Here is a 20200-nt window from a genome sequence, read left to right on the forward strand (position 1 = left end):
GGTTCACTACCTCCCTCTTGTCTTGTTAGTGGTCAATAGGTTCACTACCTCCCTCTTGTCTTGTTAGTGGTCAACAGGTTCACTACCTCCCTCTTGTCTTGTTAGTGGTCAATAGGTTCACTACCTCCCTCTTGTCTTGTTAGTGGTCAACAGGTTCACTACCTCCCTCTTGTCTTGTCAGTGGTTAATTGTCACTGTAGCAAATAGGGACAATATTACAGTCCCCTAATTACTTCATGATGAATTGGTCTGTTTGGTCTTTATCTAGCTGGAGCATCTCTGTATGTCTGGTCGGTCTGGTCTACTGTCTGTCTGGTGTACTGTCTGTCTGGTGTACTGTCTGTCTGGTGTGCTGTCTGTCTGGTGTGCTGTCTGTCTGGTGTGCTGTCTGTCTGGTGTGCTGTCTGTCTGGTGTACTCTCTGTCTGATGTACTGTCTGTCTGGTGTACTGTCTGTCTGGTGTACTGTCTGTCTGGTCTACTGTCTGGTCTACTGTCTGGCTGGTCTGTCTGGTCTACTGTCTGTCTGGTCTACTGTCCTGGCTGTCTGTTCTACTGTCCTGGCTGTCTGGTCTACTGTACTGTCTGTCTGGTCTACTGTACTGTCTGTCTGGTCAACTGTCTTGGCTGTCAGTGTGGTCTACTGTTTGTGTGGTCTACTGTCCTGTCTGTGTATCGGTCTGGGGCCTGATTTCCATAACGATGGGGTAAGACACCAAGCTGGTAGAAAAGACGACATTCCAACCAGTTTACAATCTAGTGATAGTTATCTGCTTTCAATTACATAATTGACTATGAAGGGCCTCTAATGCTCCTCCAGGTGTCAGTGGCCTCTTCAGTCTTTACGGAGATCCTGGAGTGATATTTACTCAGAGCTGTCTGGTCTACCTAGCTGAGTAGAGGGCCTCACCAACTCCTAGCGGAGTAGAGGGCCTCAACAGTTCCTAGCGGAGTAGAGGGCCTCACCATCTCCTAGCGGAGTAGAGGGCCTCACCATCTCCTAGCAGAGTAGAGGGCCTCACCATCTCCTAGCGGAGTAGAGGGCCTCACCAGCTCCTAGCGGAGTAGAGGGCCTCACCATCTCCTAGCGGAGTAGAGGGCCTCACCAACTCCTAGAGGAGCAGAGGGCCTCACCAGCTCCTAGCAGAGCAGAGGGCCTCTCCAGTTCCTAGCTGAGTAAGAGGGCCTCAACAGTTCCTAGCTGAGTAAGAGGGCCTCACCAGTTCCTAGCTGAGTAAGAGGGCCTCACCAGCTCCTAGCTGAGTAAGAGGGCCTCACCAGCTCCTAGCTGAGTAAGAGGGCCTCAACATGATTTACAGCATTACAGCATAATTGACATGTATGCAGTCAACATTTTAAGGTAACGATGATCAAATCAGGATGTATTCAACAATACAACATCACCAATGGCATTTCTATACATAGCAAAGCTCAGATGTCAGGACCTGCGTGGTTCTGGTACCGGTTCCGATCAACATTTTCATAGGTTGTAAACAAAAAACACTTTCTGTTTGTCATAGACCAGGGATGGACAACTTTGATGGGGGTGGGGACCACAAATTCTAACGCATGTCCCTGTAATTCTACACGTTTGGAGGCAAACGTTTACAGTTTTTAATATGATAACTGATGACCAATGATCAAGTTAAGATAGCTGGCTGCTAGACTCATTTACCAATCTAAAACAATGTTGCTGACATGAGATAACTGAGTGTCTGCTGAAAATGTCACCTTTTTTGTATTCTATTACTCTAACTGTCAACAGGAAGTTGAGACCCTGACTAAGTTCAGAAAAAGAAATAAAATATACAGTATTTTTTTTATTTATTGGTCCTGAGGACCTAAACCAGTTGCCCATCCCTGTCATAGACGGACAAGATTAATATGAGATGAAAGGCAAGTCTCTGTCACGACTTCCGCCGAGGTTGGTCCCTCTGTTCGGGCGGCGTTCGGCGGTCGACGTCACCGGCTTTCTAGTCTTCATTATTCACACCTGATTTCTATTCCATTCATTATGTTCCTTATTTAACCCTCTGGCTTCCCTCTCTGTACTGTGCGTTATTGTTTGTCATGTGGCTTCGTGTTCTTGTGTTTTTGATTTTTTTTTTCGTTTTCCGTGTTGGAATATTATTCTTCATTTTTGAGTAAACTGTCGGACTATCCTCATCTCTGTGTCCTGCGCCTGTCTCTACCTTTCTCCATTCACCAACACCCTCACAGTCTCCAACGAGTTCAGGAAGCCAAGCTAGAGCTCTGAGACATTCACAGAGATGTGGGGAGACGTTTTGACCAAAAGAGACTTGAAGAAAATATGCAGATCTTCCTCTAAACACTAAACATAGAAATATGTATTTTTTAGTATTTTTAGTTTTAAAAGAAGGTGAAATCTTATAATTAGTCCTTTCTATATTTAGAAAGCATATCAGTAATTTCAAGCCTTATTTAAACAGTTTTGCTGAACAGGAAATACATCATATCAATATTTGTACTGTGTACTGGAGCAAGTCTCCTTAAAAGTGACTGCACAATGTATAACCATTTTTACCAGAAAGGTGAGATTTTAACCTTTCTTTGAGTAAGCAGCATTACTAGTTATTGTTTATGGACCTCTCATAATAAATAATTACTTTTGGGTATTACTTAGATTACATTTTCTATTACATTTAGTTACATTTAACTGGATAACATTAAAAAGAAAGACCCATTGTGAGATCATTCATATTCTCATGAGTACTCTGAGAACTGACAGATCAATAACTTATTGTTCTCATGAGTACTATGAGTACTGACAGATAGAGAGCTTCTTGTTCTCATGAGTACTATGAGTACTGACAGATCAATAACTTCTTGTTCTCATGAGTACGACAGATCAATAACTTCTTGTTCTCACGAGTACTCAGAGTACTGACACATAGAGAGCTTCTTGTTCTCATGAGTACTATGAGTACTGACAGATCAATAACTTCTTGTTCTCACGAGTACTCAGAGTACTGACAGATAGAGAGCTTCTTGTTCTCATGAGTACTATGAGTACTGACACATAGAGAGCTTCTTGTTCTCATGAGTACTATGAGTACTGACACATAGAGAGCTTCTTGTTCTCATGAGTACTATGAGTTCTTCGCTAATCTTTCTAAGAGGAAATAAACATATTTTGTTTTATACAGCAAAGCCAGATCTGAAGATAAGGTCACCATTGTAATGGAAAACCCTTCCTCCTTCGCCTTTCACCAGTAACTGAGCAACTTGAAGGACAACATTTCAGAAGCCCCGTCATGGCTTTGGAAGTGTGGATGAATGACCTCATCACCTGTCCAGCCAGAAGCTGATAGATTCACTTTAAGGACAGAGTGACAGACAGACAGACGTTTCTCTGTTAGTGTAGTGCGTAGGCCATCTGATCATTACAGATGTAACCTTGGTTACCATAACACACCAATAAAAATAACAATGTGCCTTTCCAAGGTAACTCTAGGTCAATCCTAACATTCAAGATTGTTCAATCATTCTGATTGATTATTTGGCTAATCAATGCTACTGATCGTGATCAATGACGACACATGATGGAACTGTTGCAGACAGTAAACGTGACTCACACACACACACACTGTAAATTCCCAAGGTGCAGCTAAGAAGACAGAATGATGTGTGCTGAACTGGGGAAGGAAACTGATGAGGGCAGAGTAGCACTTTCTGTGGAGCCAAAATCTGTTCAATCATTAATGACCGCGGTAGAGATGCTGTTGTGGGTTTATGAACATGGTAGAGATGCTTATGGGTTTATGACCATGGTAGAGATGCTGTTACGGGTTTATGACCGTGGTAGAGATGCTGTTGTGGGTTTATGAACATGGTAGAGATGCTGTTATGGGTTTATGACCATGGTAGAGATGCTGTTATGGGTTTATGACCATGGTAGAGATGCTGTTATGGGTTTATGACCATGGTAGAGATGCTGTTATGGGTTTATGACCATGGTAGAGATGCTGTTATGGGTTTATGACCATGGTAGAGATGCTGTTATGGGTTTATGACCATGGTAGATATGCTATTATGGGTTTATGACCATGGTAGAGATGCTGTTATGGGTTTATGAACATGGTAGAGATGCTGTTATGGGTTTATAACCATGGTAGAGATGGTGTTATGGGTTTATGACCATGGTAGAGATGCTGTTATGGGTTTATGACCATGGTAGAGATGCTGTTGTGGGTTTATGACCATGGTTGAGATGCTGTTGTTTGTTTATGACCATGGTAGAGATGCTGTTATGGGTTTATGACCATGGTAGAGATGCTGTTATGGGTTTATGACCATGGTAGAGATGCTGTTATGGGTTTATGACCATGGTAGAGATGCTGTTATGGGTTTATGACCATGGTAGAGATGCTGTTGTGGGTTTATGACAATGATAGAGATGCTGTTGTGGGTTTATGACCATGATAGAGATGCTGTTATGGGTTTATGACCATGGTAGAGATGCTGTTATGGGTTTATGACCATGGTAGAGATGCTGTTATGGGTTTAACGCAGCTTTCTGTCCTTAAATAAACTGATATTCCAACATAGTGTTTCCCCTGTACAGTACAGCATTAACAGTCTGGAAATAGTGTGTTTAGCTAACTGTGTGTTTAGCTAACTGTGTGTTTGAACTAACTGTGCGTTTAGCTAACTGTGCGTTTGAGCTACTGTGTGTTTAGCTAACTGTGCGTTTGAGCTAACTGTGTGTTTAGCTAACTGTGCGTTTAGCTAACTGTGCGTCTAGCTAACTGTAACGTTTAGCTAACTGTACGTTTAGTTAACTGTACGTTTAGTTAACTGTGTGTTTAGCTAACGGTGTTTAGCTAACTGTGTGTTTAGCTAACTGTGTGTTTAGTTAACTGTGTGTTTAGCTAACTGTGTGTTTAGCTAACCGTGCGTTTGAGCTAACTGTGTGTTTAGCTAACTGTGCGTTTAGCTAACTGTACGTTTAGCTAACTGTGCGTTTAGCTAACTGTACGTTTAGTTAACTGTGTGTTTAGCTAACTGTGTTTAGCTAACTGTGTGTTTGAGCTAACTGTGTGTTTAGCTAACTGTGTGTATAGTTAACTGTGTGTTTAGCTAACTGTGTGTTTAGCTAACTGTGTGTTTGAGCTAACTGTACGTTTAGTTAACTGTGTGTTTGAGCTAACTGTGTGTTTAGCTAACTGTGTGTTTAGTTAACTGTGTGTTTAGCTAACCGTGTGTTTAGCTAACCGTGTGTTTAGCTAACCGTGTGTTTAGCTAACCGTTCTCTATATGTATCTTTGCATTACATATAAGACAGGGCTAGAGTCTAAACATACACAAACTGGCGTTACACTGTCTATAAACATGTAATAACAGGTATTAGACCTATCTACAGTGGAAGGATGTTATATACTGTCTATAAACATGTAATAACAGGTCCTAGGCCTATCTACAGTGGAAGGATGTTATATACTGTCTATAAACATGTAATAACAGGTCCTAGGCCTATCTACAGTGGAAGGATGTTATATACTGTCTATAAACATGTAATAACAGGTCCTAGGCCTATCTACAGTGGAAGGATGTTATATACTGTCTATAAACATGTAATAACAGGTCCTAGGCCTATCTACAGTGGACGGATGTTATATACTGTCTATAAACATGTAATAACAGGCCCTAGACCTATCTACAGTGGAGTGATATTACATACGGTCTATAAACATGTAATAACAGGTCCTAGACCTATCTACAGTGGAAGAACTAACAGGAGGGATATTCCATAAATAGCAGATACAGACGTTCTGTAGTAGAAGTAAAACCCAAATCACACAGACAGTTCCTAAATACATCTTGAAGCAGAAAGTAACTAAGAGTTGAATCAATCTGAGTGGACGAGGAACACAGACAGACAGACAGAGACAGACAGACAGACAGACAGAGAGAGAAAGACAGAGAGACACTTTTGTATATTATCTACCTCACTTGCTTTGGCAATGTTAACACATGTTTCCCATGCCAATAAAGCCCCTTGAATTGAATTGGAGAGAGAGAGAGAGAAAGAGAGAGAGGCCTGAGGCCAAACCACACGACCGACAACATTGGACACTTTGTGGAACACAAAGCCTTCACTATCTCATCCTGGAATATCCAAGGTCTGAGGTCATCCATCTGATGTCCAGTGATATTATGGTAGGAATCCAGGTTACAATTGTATTCACACGTTATTTGCTTTTCTCACAGATTGCAACAACACTAATTAATGTCTGTTTGTTTTTGTAGATGGAGCAAGATTACATCTGACAATGCAAACTGTGTTTAAATGGCATGGCATATACAGACAGGCAGAAAGACAAGCAAACCAAAGAACATGTGAACCAAGGCCATGATTTCATGGATCATCATCATCTGATGACGAGGGCAAAGTCCAATCACTCAATACCTCAACCTAATCCTATGTGTTATTTTTATTTTTAAATGGCCACCAACTCACTGGTATTTCAGAGATGTAAAGAGAAACCAAAGAGGGTTCTGAAGATTGTAACCTTAATTGCCGTTATTTAACTAGGCAAAGTCAGTTTATAAGAACAAATTCTGAGGATAAAGCTATAAACACTCCAGAACACCATCAACAGTAAATGGTGTGGAAGTCTAGACCTATCTTGGTATGACTGATGTTGAAATGCCGATCCTTCTACCCCTTGAGAAGAGTTTTCATCTGTTATCGTGACTGTTGTAAACATTCTATCTCAGGACAACAAAAACAACAAGCAGACAATTAACAAACTGTACCGGGCTATAAACAAGCAGGAAACTCCACGGATCATGGAGGCTGCTGTTCTTGTTGCCGGGGATTTTAATTCCGCGTCACTAAGACACGTGACACCAACAACATTGTAGTTACTCCACAACACTAACCTAAATGACAGAGTGTTGCTGCCATGCTATGTTGCTGTCTTAGGTCTCTTTTTATGTAGTGTTGTCTCTCGTGTCGTGATGTATGTTTTGTCCTATATATACATATTTTATAAAAACAATTATTTTTCATTCCAGCCCCTGTCACTGCAGGAGGCATTTTGCATTTTGGTAGGCCGTCATTGTAAATAAGAATTTGTTCTTAACTGACTTGCCTGGTTAAATAAAGGTTAAATAAAAAAATACAATTCACAGGAGAGCCATTTGAACATAAGCTTTAAAAAACATTAAAATGTGTTTGTTTTTTTGTGTCAGAAATGCCTTCTGGAGCATGCAAACTTAATAACAAATGTGTATGCCATCTGTAAACTATGAATCACATTGTTAAATCACGAGTCTAGTTTGTTTAGCCACAAAAAAAAGTCAGCAACCGTCCTGCTAGCCATGATTGGCTGAGATAACGAGCGGGTTGGACATGTGTAGTGAGATGAGTTCGGATTGGTCTGCCATGTAGCACGCTTCTGTCTATAACATGAGCTGCTCAGTATGTGAAAGGTAATCCATTCTAACACAGATTTCTTGAAAGATATCACGTAGTAGAACTGCATCAGTGTTGCTTTCCACTTTCTGGAGGACCGAGTTTTGAAATCAATGGAATTAGAGTATGATAGCTATGGAGATGGAGTAAATTCTGGCGTTTTGACTGCAAATATACAAAACAGAGTCAAAAAGGGAACACACAGCTTGTCCAGAAGCAAGACGTTGGTGTCCGCGACATGGCTGGTTTTCATTTTGTAGTCCGTGATTGTCTGTACGTCTCGTGTCTGAGCCGTTGAATTGCGACTCCACCCTATACTGCCTGTTTGATTGCCTTACGGAGGGAATAACTACACTGTTTGTATTCGACCATATTCCCAGTCACCTTGCCGTGGTTAAATGTGGTGGTTGGAGCTTTCAGTTATGCGCGAATGCTGCCAGCTATTCATGGTTTCTGGTTAGGGTAGGTTTTAATAGTCACAGTGGGTACAACATCTCCTATACACTTCCTGATGAACTCAGTCACCGTATCAGTGTATTCGTCAATGTTATTCTCGGGAACATATCCCAGTCTGCGTGATCAAAACAAACTTGAAGTGTGGATTCCGATTGGTCAGACCAGCGTTAAATAGACCTTAATACAGGTACTTCCTGTTTGAATTTCTGCCTATAGGAAGAGAGGAGCAAAATGGAGTTGTGGTCAGATTTGCCGAAAAGAGGGCGGGGGAGGTCCTTGTAGGCATCCCGGAAGTTGGAGTCACAGTGATCGAGTGTTTTCGCAGCGCGAGTACTACAGTCAATGTGTTGATAGAACTTCGGCAGCCGTTTCCTCAAGTTTGCTTTGTTAAAATCCCCAGCTACAATAAATGCAGCCTCAGGATATGTGGTTTCCATTTTGCATAAAGTCCAGTGAAGTTATTTGAGGGCCGTCGTGGTATCGGCTTGAGGGGGGATATACACGGCCTTGACTATAACCACAGAAAATTAACGTTGAGAGATAATCTGCTCGGCATTTGATTTTGAGGTATTCTAGGTTGAGTGAACAAAAGTACTTGAGTTCCTGTATGTTATCACAATTACGCCACGAGTCTTTAATAATGAAACATACACCCCTACCCTTCTTCTTCCCGGAGAGATATTTATTCCTGTCTGCGCGATGAACTGAGAACCCAACTGGCTGGACAGGCTCAGACAGTAGAGCGAGAGCCATGTTTCTGTGAAACAGAGTATGTTACAATCCCTGATGTCTCTCTGGAAAGAAACCCTCACCGTGAGCTCATCAAATTTATTATCCAGAGACTGAACATGTGCGAGTAACATACTTGGAAGCGGTGGGTGGTGTGCACACCTCCTAAGTCGGACTAGAAGACCATTCCGAGTACCTCTCCTCCGCCAGCGTTGTTTTGGGTCGGCCTCTGGAATCAGTCCTATTGCCCTGGGGGGTACGAACAAAGGATCCGCTTCGGGAAAGTCATATTCCTTGTCGTAATGCTGGTGAGTTACCACCGCTCTGATATCCAATAGTTCTTCCCGGCTGTATGTAATAACACAAAACATTTTGTGGGCTAACGATGTAAGAAATACTATATAAAAAAACAAAATACTGCAAAGTTTCCTAAGAGCTAGAAGTGAGGCAGCCCTCTCTGTCGGCACCATTTTTTTTTCAGCCTATCAGAAGCTGGCATCAACCCATCCAGATCAAGATCACCCAAAAATGTCTCATTCAGATTTATCAGATTTAGCAATATGTTCGGGGGACTTCGCCGATAGCGTTGACGAGCTAACCACCTCGGTCACCTGATTCATCAGGAAATGCATCGCCAACGTTGTCTTCACAGTGAAGGTTCTCTGCTTCCCCAATCAAACGCCCTGATTAAACACTGAGTCGTGCGTTTTGTAACGGATGTGGAACAGCTAGCTTAGTTAGCGGTGCGCGCTAAATAGCGTTTGAATCGGTCCCTGGTTCGCGCGCCCGGGGTATGGGCGAGGGCGAGGGTCTAAAGTTATACTGGTACACGGTGAAAGCTAAAGAAAAGAGCTACCGGCTCGCAGGGCTGTCGCAGCCAATCCCGAGGCTTCAGCTGAGGACACGAACGCGTACGTGAAGTCCTGCTATGACCTCCTCAGAGCCATCACAACAGCCACAATGACAATATCGGAGCAAGGTGGAATCCCATTAACACGTCTCTGACCCTCAACGAATGTGGCAGGGGCTACAGTGCATTACGGACAACAAAAGGAAGCCCTAGCCATGATCTGCCCAACGATGCCTCTCTACCAGCCCAACTAAATGCCTTTTATGCACGCTTTCACAAAAACAACAGAGAGCCCTGCAGGCACCCCACTGATCATGAAGATTGAGTGATCCCTCTTTCTCCGAGGCTAACGTGAGTAAGGTTATTAAAACAGGTCAACACTCGTAAGACCGCTTGGCCAGATGGTTTACCAGGGCGTGTCATCAGGGCATGTGCAGACCAGCTAGCAGGCATCTTCATTGACATTTTCATCCTCTCCCTCTCCCAGTCTCAAATCCCCACATGTTTCAAGGTTTCAAGTTGACTATGATCATTCCTGTTCCTGTTTCTAAGGTATCCATGACTACCGCCCTGTAGAACTCACATCTGTAATCATGAAGTGCTTTGAAAGGCTGGTCATGGCTCCATCATCCCAGACCCAGTCCAATTTGAATAACACCCCAACAGATCCACAGACAACGCAATCTCAGTTGTACTCCACACAGTTCTCTCCTACATAGAAAAGAGTTGTATCTATGTGAGGATGTTGTTCATTGACTACAGCTCAGTGTTCAACACCACAGTGTCCTCCAAGCTCATCACTAAGCTAAGGACCCAGGAACTGTATATTACTATATATTACCACTAGTATATTACCATAGGTATTTATATATTCCTGCTACCAGTCACCTTTCAGCTCTGTCTACCTGTATATATTACCACTAGTATATTACCATAGGTATTTATATATTCCTGCTACCAGTCACCTTTCAGCTCTGTCTACCTGTATATATTACCACTAGTATATTACCATAGGTATTTATATATTCCTGCTACCAGTCACCTTTCAGCTCTGTCTACCTGTATATATTACCACTAGTATATTACCATAGGTATTTATATATTCCTGCTACCAGTCACCTTTCAGCTCTGTCTACATGTACTGCACATCTGCCTATCACACCTAAACTGACACTCTTACACACACACACACACACACACACACACACACTAGAGTAGACCTTTCTGCATAATGACAATGAGTCCAGCTGTGTGAGACGACAGTGTGTTTTTGTTTACAACAGTTGGCCCTATTAGGAGTAGCATCTGGAAGCCACCATTACGGTAAAATAAAAGTTCTGAAGAGAGCAGGCTTTAAAAAAGCCTGAGTCAAAACTCATGAAGCCGTGTGTGTGTGTGTGTGTGTGTGTGTGTGTGTGTGTGCTTCCTCAAAACGACAGCCGTGTAAAAAATGCATCAAACTCTGCCTTGGTCCCAGTGGATGACTGCATGTCGTTTGAGTAGGGGAATACAATGTGTAAAGCAAACTTACTACTGTACCGCTTCCTTCCCATGAGTGACTTATAGCGACGCTATAGCAACCCTTGTGAATGTCTAGGATTATATATTGAACACTGTTTTACTTGCTCTTTAACACTAGTAAAAACTAAATGCATTCTCTTCAACCGATCGCTGCCCGCACCTGCCCGCCCGCCTAGCATCACTACTCTGGACGGTTCTGACTTCTGAATATGTGGACAACTACAAATACCTAGGTGTCTGGTTAGACTGTAAACTCTCCTTCCAGACTCATATTAAACATCTCCAATCAGGCCTCCCGGGTGGCGCAGTGGTTAAGGGCGCTGTACTGCAGCGCCAGCTGTGCCACCAGAGACTCTGGGTTTGCGCCCAGGCTCTGTCGTAACCGTCCGCGACCGGGAGGTCTGTGGGGCGACGCACAATTGGCCTAGCGTCGTCCGGGTTAGGGAGGGTTTGGTCGGTAGGGAAATCCTTGTCTCACCGCTCACCAGCGACTCCTGTGGCGGGCCGGGCGCAGTGCGCGCTAACCAAGGTGGCCAGGTGCACGGTGTTTCCTCCGACACATTGGTGCGGCTGGCTTCCGGGTTGGATGCGCGCTGTGTTTTAAGAAGCAGTGCGGCTTGGTTGGGTTGTGTATCGGAGGACGCATGACTTTCAACCTTCGTCTCTCCCGAGCCCGTACGGGAGTTGTAGCGATGAGACAAGATAGTAGCTACTAAAAAAAACAATTGGATACCACAAAATTGGGGAGAAAACGGGGTACAATTCAAAAGAAGAGAAAAATAACATCTCCAATCCAAAATTAAATCCAGAATCGGCTTCCTATTTCGCAACAAAGCGCCGCCAAACATACCCTCGTAAAACTGCCTATCCTACTGATCCTTGACTTCGGCGACGTCATTTGCAAAATAGCCTCCAACACTCTACTCAGCAAATTAGATGTAGTCTATCACAGTGCCATCCGTTTTGTCACCAAAGCCCCATATACTACCCACCACTGCGACCCGTATGCTCTCGTTGGCTGGCTCTCACTACATATTCGTCGCCAAACCCACTGGCTCCAGGTCATCTATAAGTCTTTGCTAGGTAAAGCCCCACCTTATCTCAGCTCACTGGTCACCATAGCAACTCCCCCCCCCCCCCCCCCCCATAGCACGCTCTCCAGCAGGTATATCTCACTGGTCATCCCCAAAGCCAACTCCTCATTTGGCCACCTTTCCTTCCAGTTATCTGCTGCCAATGACTGGAACGAATTGCAAAAATCACTGAAGCTGGAGACTCATATCTCCCTCACTAACTTTAAGCATCAGCTGTCAGAGCAGCTTACCGATCACTGCACCTGTACACAGCCCATCTGTAAACAGCCCACCCAACTACCTCATCCCCATATTGTTGTTTATTTTTTTGCTCCTTTGCGCCCCAGTATCTCTACTTACACATTCATCTTCTGCACATCTATCACTCCAGTGTTTAATTGATAAATTGTCATTTCTTCACCACTACGGCCTATTTATTGCCTTACCTCCCTAATCTTCTACATTTGCACACGCTGAATATAGATTTTTCGATTGTGTTATTGACTGCATGTTTGTTTATCCCATGTGTAACTCTGTGTTGTTGTTTTTGTCACACTGCTTTGCTTTATCATGGCCATGGCGTAGTTGTAAATGAGAACTTGTTCTCAACTGGCCTACCTGGTTAAATAAAGGTGTTTGTTTTCTTCATCTATTAAAAGGTGAGAGAATAATATATCTAGACATTTGAAGACCTCATATACAGTATCACACAGAGTCCATGTTCAGTTCAGTCAATGTTTAACCAGGTTACTCTGTGCTTGGCAAACACTTCTGTAACCAAACCGCACTCACACATTCCTTTCCTCTGAGACCTTGTACACACAACCTACTCAAATAAATCACCTCTGGTGGGAATGGGATGAAGGGTAGTTAACTCAGTGACCAAGTTGACACACCTTACAACTACCAGTACATTATGGTCACCCTTTAAACACCTTAAAACTACCAGTATATTATGGTCAACCTTTAAACACCTTACCTGGCCGCGACCGGGAGGTCCGTGGGGCGACACACAATTGGCCTAGCGTCGTCCGAGTTGGGGAGGACAAGAAATAATGGGGATCCACAATAAACCCCAGGAAGAGTAGCTGCTGCTAATGGGGATCCATAATAAACCCCAGGAAGAGGAGCTGCTGCCTTGGCAGGAACTAATGGGGATCCACAATAAACCCCAGGAAGAGTAGCTGCTACCTTGGCAGAAACTAATGGGGATCCATAATAAACCCAGGAAGAGGAGCTGTCTGTAATCCCAACATGTTCCCAAGAGCTCCAAGATGACCTGGCTAAATGACTATCACCCTGTAGCACTGTATAATTATTATAATTACTTCAAGTAATGGTCATGACACACATCAACACCATTATCCCTGGACCCACTCCAATTCACATATCCTGCCCCAAGAAATCCACAGATGACGCAATATCAATTGCACTTCACACTGCCCTCTCCCATCCCATACTGAAGGTACTGTATAGGCCTAGATATTAATTAATGGCCCTCTCCCATCTGGACAAGAAGGTGAAAAACTATGTGAGAATGATGTACGTGGACTATAGCTCAGTGTTCAGTACCATAGTCCTCTCCGAGCTCATCACCAAGCTAGGGACCCAGGGATTGAACCCCTCCCTCTGAAACTGGATCCTGGACTTCTTGACGGGCCAGCCACAGGTGCTGAGGGTAGGCAACAACAGGGGACCCCTCAGGGGGGCGTGCTTAGTCTTCTCTTGTACTGCCTGTTCACCCACGACTGTGTGGCCAAGCACGACTCCAACACTATCATCAAGATTTGGCATAGTCCCTTGGATCCTCATAAAGTTGTACAGCTGCACCATCAAGAGCTATTAGACTGGCTGCATCACTGCTTGGTAGAGCAAATTCACCGCCCTTGAACACAAAGCGCTACAGAGGGTGGTGCGGACAGTCTAGTACATCACTGGGGCCGAGCTTCCTGCCACCCAGGACCTTTATATCAGGCCCGAAAAATTGCCACAGACTCCAGCCACCCAAGCCATAGACTGTTCGCTCTGCTACTGTCTGGCAAACGGTACTGGAGCATCGCCTCTCAGACAGGCACAGAGACAGCTTCTACCCCCCATTAAATTGTTTTTTTCCCCCCCTCACCAATCTACATACAATACCCCATAATGACATCATCAAACACACCTCATCTCTCGAGGCAGAGACGTCCCTACGGAAGTCCTGACGCCAGGAGAGGTGTGAAGACTAAGGAAATGTAATGTGCATTTCCATTGGGATTTCACTTTAAAACTATTTAAGAGATTCAACTAAATTGTTTTTTAAAAGTTTTTTATTTCACCTTTATTTAACCAGGTAGGCCAGTTGAGAACAAGTTCTCATTTACAACTGCGACCTGGCCAAGATAAAGCAAAGCAGTGCGACACAAACAACACAGAGTTACACATAAACAAACGTACAGTCAATAACACAATAGAAAATAAAAATAGAAAGATCTATGTACAGTGTGTTCAAATGTAGAAGAGTAGGGAGGAGGGCAATAAATAGGCCCTAGACGCGAAAATAAATACAAATTAGCATTAACACTGGAGTGATAGATGTGCAGATGATGATGTGCAAGTAGAGATACTGGGGTGAAAAAGAACAAGAGGGTAAGTAATAATATGGGGATGAGGTAGTTGGGTGTGCTATTTACAGATGGGCTGTGTACAGGTACAGGGATTGATAAATTGACATTGCCGTGTGAATGAAATTGTCATGTTTCATGAAGAGCTAGGAATGTGTATGTTATATTGTACTGTAAGTACAATGGATTTATTGTTACAGGGAAACTGTTATTTTGTTCATTGGACAGCGGAGAGTTCAAAGAGGAGCGACACAGTGGTGCGCTCCTATCATTTAAATTGAGTTGATTAGATAAGAGTCTGGCTGTGTTTCCCTGTCTATTGTTTTTTTCTAGCAAAGTCCTAAGAAATTTTAATTCAGTTTGGGGGTGAGTTTCTGCTTGAATTTGGTTAAAATGGCAGAGAGTTTGGTTAAAAGGACAGTGAATTTGGTTAAAATGACAGAAAGTTTGGTTTAAAGGACAGTGAGTTTGGTTAAAAGGACAGTGAGTTTGGTTAAAAGGACGGTGAATTTGGTTAAAAGGACAGTGAGTTTGGTTAAAAGGACAGTGAGTTTGGTTAAAAGGACAGTGAGTTTAGTTAAAAGGACGGTGAATTTGGTTTAATAAAGGACAGTGAACTTGGTTAAAAAGACAGTGAGTTTGGTTCAAAGGACAGTGAACTTGGTTAAAAGGATGATGAATTTGGTTAAAAGGACAGTGAATTTGGTTAAAAGGACGGTGAATTTGGTTAAAAGGACAGTGAATTTGGTTAAAAGGACAGTGAATTTGGTTAAAAGGACAGTGAATTTGGTTAAAAGGACGGTGAGTTTGGTTAAAAGGACGGTGAATTTGGTTAAAAGGACAGTGAATTTGGTTAAAAGGACAGTGAATTTGGTTAAAAGGACGGTGAGTTTGGTTAAAAGGACAGTGAATTTGGTTAAAAGGACAGTGAATTTGGTTTAAAGGACAGTGAATTTGGTTAAAAGGACAGTGAGTTTGGTTAAAAGGACAGTGAATTTGGTTAAAAGGACGGTGAGTTTGGTTAAAAGGACAGTGAATTTGGTTAAAAGGACAGTGAGTTTGGTTAAAAGGATGGTGAATTTGGTTAAAAGGACGGTGAGTTTGGTTAAAAGGATGATGAATTTGGTTAAAAGGACGGTGAATTTGGTTAAAAGGACGGTGAATTTGGTTAAAAGGACAGTGAATTTGGTTAAAAGGACAGTGAGTTTGGTTAAAAGGACAGTGAATTTGGTTAAAAGGACAGTGAATTTGGTTAAAAGGACAGTGAATTTGGTTAAAAGGACGGTGAGTTTGGTTAAAAGGACGGTGAATTTGGTTAAAAGGACAGTGAATTTGGTTAAAAGGACAGTGAGTTTGGTTAAAAGGACGGTGAATTTGGTTAAAAGGACGGTGAATTTGGTTAAAAGGACGGTGAATTTGGTTGAAAGGACAGTGAATTTGGTTAAAAGGACAGTGAATTTGGTTAAAAGGACAGTGAATTTGGTTAAAAGGACAGTGAACTTGGTTAAAAGGATGATGAATTTGGTTAAAAGGACAGTGAATTTGGTTAAAAGGACAGTGAATTTGGTTAAAAGGACAGTGAACTTGGTTAAAAGGATGATGAATTTGGTTAAAAGGACAGTGAATTTAGTTAAAAGGACGGTGAATTTGGTTAAAAGGTCAGTGAATTTGGTTAAAAGGAGAGTGAATTTGGTTAAAAGGACAGTGAACTTGGTTAAAAGGACAGTGAATTTGGTTAAAAGGACGGTGAATTTGGTTAAAAGGACGGTGAATTTGTTCATACTCTGCTTCCTCCTATGTCACACAGTCTTAAGGCATCAGCTTCAGTTCAGCTGGCGGGCTAGGCTCCCTAAAAAAGACCTTCGCTTGAAAAATAAGAAAAATCAAGGTGTGAAATATTTTTTATTTTACCTTTATTTAACTAGGCAAGTCAGTTAAGAACAAATTCTTATTTTCAATGACGGCCTAGGAACAGTGGGTTAACTGCCTGTTCAGGGGCAGAACGACTGTACTGTACTCCTTGTCAGCTCGGGGGTTTGAACTTGCAACCTTCCGGTTACTAGTCCAACGCTCTAACCACGCTGCCGCCCCATTATAAACTTAATATACTGTATAATAACGTGACCTAAAAAAATTTGTTTCTCCGTGAGCCAGCCATTCCCCAGCCAATCGGACGGTAGAGTCGCCGGCAAAGGAGTTCGCTTTTGCTGCAGTCTTTGCTGTAAAATAGAATGTGTTGTGCAGTGCTTTGGTCTCCCACAAGCCACTTCTTCTGATATTCACCCCAGCCCTAACCCACAAGCCATTTCTTCTGAAATCCACTCCAGCCCTAACCCATAAGTCCTGTGTCAACAAAGCCCTAACCCGGAAGCTTGTAATAAATCCCGCTATGCCCTCAGACGAACCATCAAACAAGCAAAGCGTCAATACAGGATTAAGATTGAATCCTACTACACCGGCTCTGACGCTCGTCGGATGTGGCAGGGCTTGAAAACTATTACGGACTAAAAAAGGAAACCCAGCCGCGAACTGCCCAGTGACGCGAGTCTACCAGACGAGCTAAATGCCTTTTATGGTCGCTTTGAGGCAAGCAACACTGAAGCATGCATGAGAGCACCAGCTGTTCTGGATGACTGTGAAGCTCTCGGTAGCCGATGTGCGATGAGCAAGACCTTTTGTACTGTACTCTACTGTACTCTACTGCACTGAAATCTACTGTACTCTACTCTGCTGTACTGTACTGTACTCTACTGCACTGTAATCTACTGTACTCTACTGTACTGTAATCTACTGTACTCTACTGTACTCTACTGTACTCTACTGCACTGAAATCTACTGTACTCTACTCTGCTGTACTGTACTGTACTCTACTGCACTGTACTCTACTGTACTCTACTGTACTCTACTGTACTGTAATCTACTGTACTCTACTGTACTCTACTGTACTGTAATCTACTGTACTCTACTGCACTGTACTCTACTGTACTCTACTGCACTGAAATCTACTGTGCTCTACTGTACTCTACTGTACTGTAATCTACTGTACTCTACTGCACTGTACTCTACTGTACTCTACTGCACTGAAATCTACTGTACTCTACTGTACTCTACTGTACTCTACTGCACTGTAATCTACTGTACTCTACTGTACTCTACTGTACTCTACTGCACTGTAATCTACTGTACTCTACTGTACTTTACTCTGCTGTGCTGTACTCTACTGTACTCTACTCCACTGTACTCTACTGTACTCTACTGCACTGTAATCTACTGTACTCTACTCTGCTGTGCTGTACTGTACTGTACTGTACTGTACTGTACTCTACTGCACTGTAATCTACTGTACTCTACTGTACTCTACTCTACTGCACTCTACTCTGCTGTGCTGCGCTGTACTGTACTCTACTGTACTGTACTCTACTCTACTGCACTGTAATCTACTGTACTCTACTGTACTCTACTGCACTCTATTGTACTCTACTGTGCTGTACTGTGCTGCGCTGTGATGTCCAAACATGTGCCCAATGACATTCATATCCATAATTATGCATTTCTGTGTAGAACAGATCAGGGACCCATTATTTAAATCCAATACCGGAATTCCATTAATGGGTGTAAATCCACTTCACCGTACTTCAATAACCGAACGAGATGTTCTCTATATGGGGAACAGTAGTCTAGAGTAGACACTAGTCTCTATATGGGGAACAGTAGTCTAGAGTAGACACTATTCTCTATATGGGGAACAGTAGTCTAGAGTAGACACTAGTCTCTATATGGGGAACAGTAGTCTAGAGTAGACACTAGTCTCTATATGGGGAACAGTAGTCTAGAGTAGACACTAGTCTCTATATGGGGAACAGTAGTCTAGAGTAGACACTAGTCTCTATATGGTGAACAGTAGTCTAGAGTAGACACTAGTCTCTATATGGGGAACAGTAGTCTAGAGTAGACACTAGTCTCTATATGGGGAACAGTAGTCTAGAGTAGACACTAGTCTCTATATGGGGAACAGTAGTCTAGAGTAGACACTAGTCTCTATATGGTGAACAGTAGTCTAGAGTAGACACTAGTCTCTATATGGGGAACAGTAGTCTAGAGTAGACACTAGTCTCTATATGGGGAACAGTAGTCTAGAGTAGACACTAGTCTCTATATGGGGAACAGTAGTCTAGAGTAGACACTAGTCTCTCTATGGGGAACAGTAGTCTAGAGTAGACACTAGTCTCTATATGGGGAACAGTAGTCTAGAGTAGACACTAGTCTCTCTATATGGGGAACAGTAGTCTAGAGTAGACACTAGTCTCTATATGGGGAACAGTAGTCTAGAGTAGACACTAGTCTCTATATGGTGAACAGTAGTCTAGAGTAGACACTATTCTCTATATGGGGAACAGTAGTCTAGAGTAGACACTAGTCTCTATATGGTGAACAGTAGTCTAGAGTAGACACTAGTCTCTATATGGTGAACAGTAGTCTAGAGTAGACACTAGTCTCTATATGGGGAACAGTAGTCTAGAGTAGACACTAGTCTCTATATGGGGAACAGTAGTCTAGAGTAGACACTAGTCTCTATATGGGGAACAGTAGTCTAGAGTAGACACTAGTCTCTATATGGGGAACAGTAGTCTAGAGTAGACACTAGTCTCTATATGGGGAACAGTAGTCTAGAGTAGACACTATTCTCTATATGGGGAACAGTAGTCTAGAGTAGACACTAGTCTCTATATGGGGAACAGTAGTCTAGAGTAGACACTAGTCTCTATATGGGGAACAGTAGTCTAGAGTAGACACTAGTCTCTATATGGTGAACAGTAGTCTAGAGTAGACACTAGTCTCTATATGGTGAACAGTAGTCTAGAGTAGACACTAGTCTCTATATGGGGAACAGTAGTCTAGAGTAGACACTAGTCTCTATATGGGGAACAGTAGTCTAGAGTAGACACTAGTCTCTATATGGTGAACAGTAGTCTAGAGTAGACACTAGTCTCTATATGGTGAACAGTAGTCTAGAGTAGACACTAGTCTCTATATGGTGAACAGTAGTCTAGAGTAGACACTAGTCTCTATATGGGGAACAGTAGTCTAGAGTAGACACTAGTCTCTATATGGTGAACAGTAGTCTAGAGTAGACACTAGTCTCTATATGGGGAACAGTAGTCTAGAGTAGACACTAGTCTCTATATGGTGAACAGTAGTCTAGAGTAGACACTAGTCTCTATATGGGGAACAGTAGTCTAGAGTAGACACTAGTCTCTATATGGTGAACAGTAGTCTAGAGTAGACACTAGTCTCTATATGGTGAACAGTAGTCTAGAGTAGACACTATTCTCTATATGGGGAACAGTAGTCTAGAGTAGACACTAGTCTCTATATGGTGAACAGTAGTCTAGAGTAGACACTAGTCTCTATATGGGGAACAGTAGTCTAGAGTAGACACTAGTCTCTATATGGGGAACAGTAGTCTAGAGTAGACACTAGTCTCTATATGGTGAACAGTAGTCTAGAGTAGACACTAGTCTCTATAT

At 42.7% G+C, this 20200-nt stretch overlaps 1 protein-coding gene across 2 annotated transcripts in view; it reads right to left on the reverse strand.

Moving 5' to 3' along the window:
• LOC110536877 (MOB kinase activator 3B) overlaps window positions 1-20200 on the reverse strand; it is a 51820-nt gene that overhangs the window by 24410 nt on the left and 7210 nt on the right. The window lies entirely within an intron of this gene.

This window comes from Oncorhynchus mykiss, chromosome 12, assembly GCF_057628025.1.
Source record: "Oncorhynchus mykiss isolate SJ-2025 chromosome 12, ASM5762802v1, whole genome shotgun sequence".
NCBI classification, from domain to species: domain Eukaryota; kingdom Metazoa; phylum Chordata; class Actinopteri; order Salmoniformes; family Salmonidae; genus Oncorhynchus; species Oncorhynchus mykiss.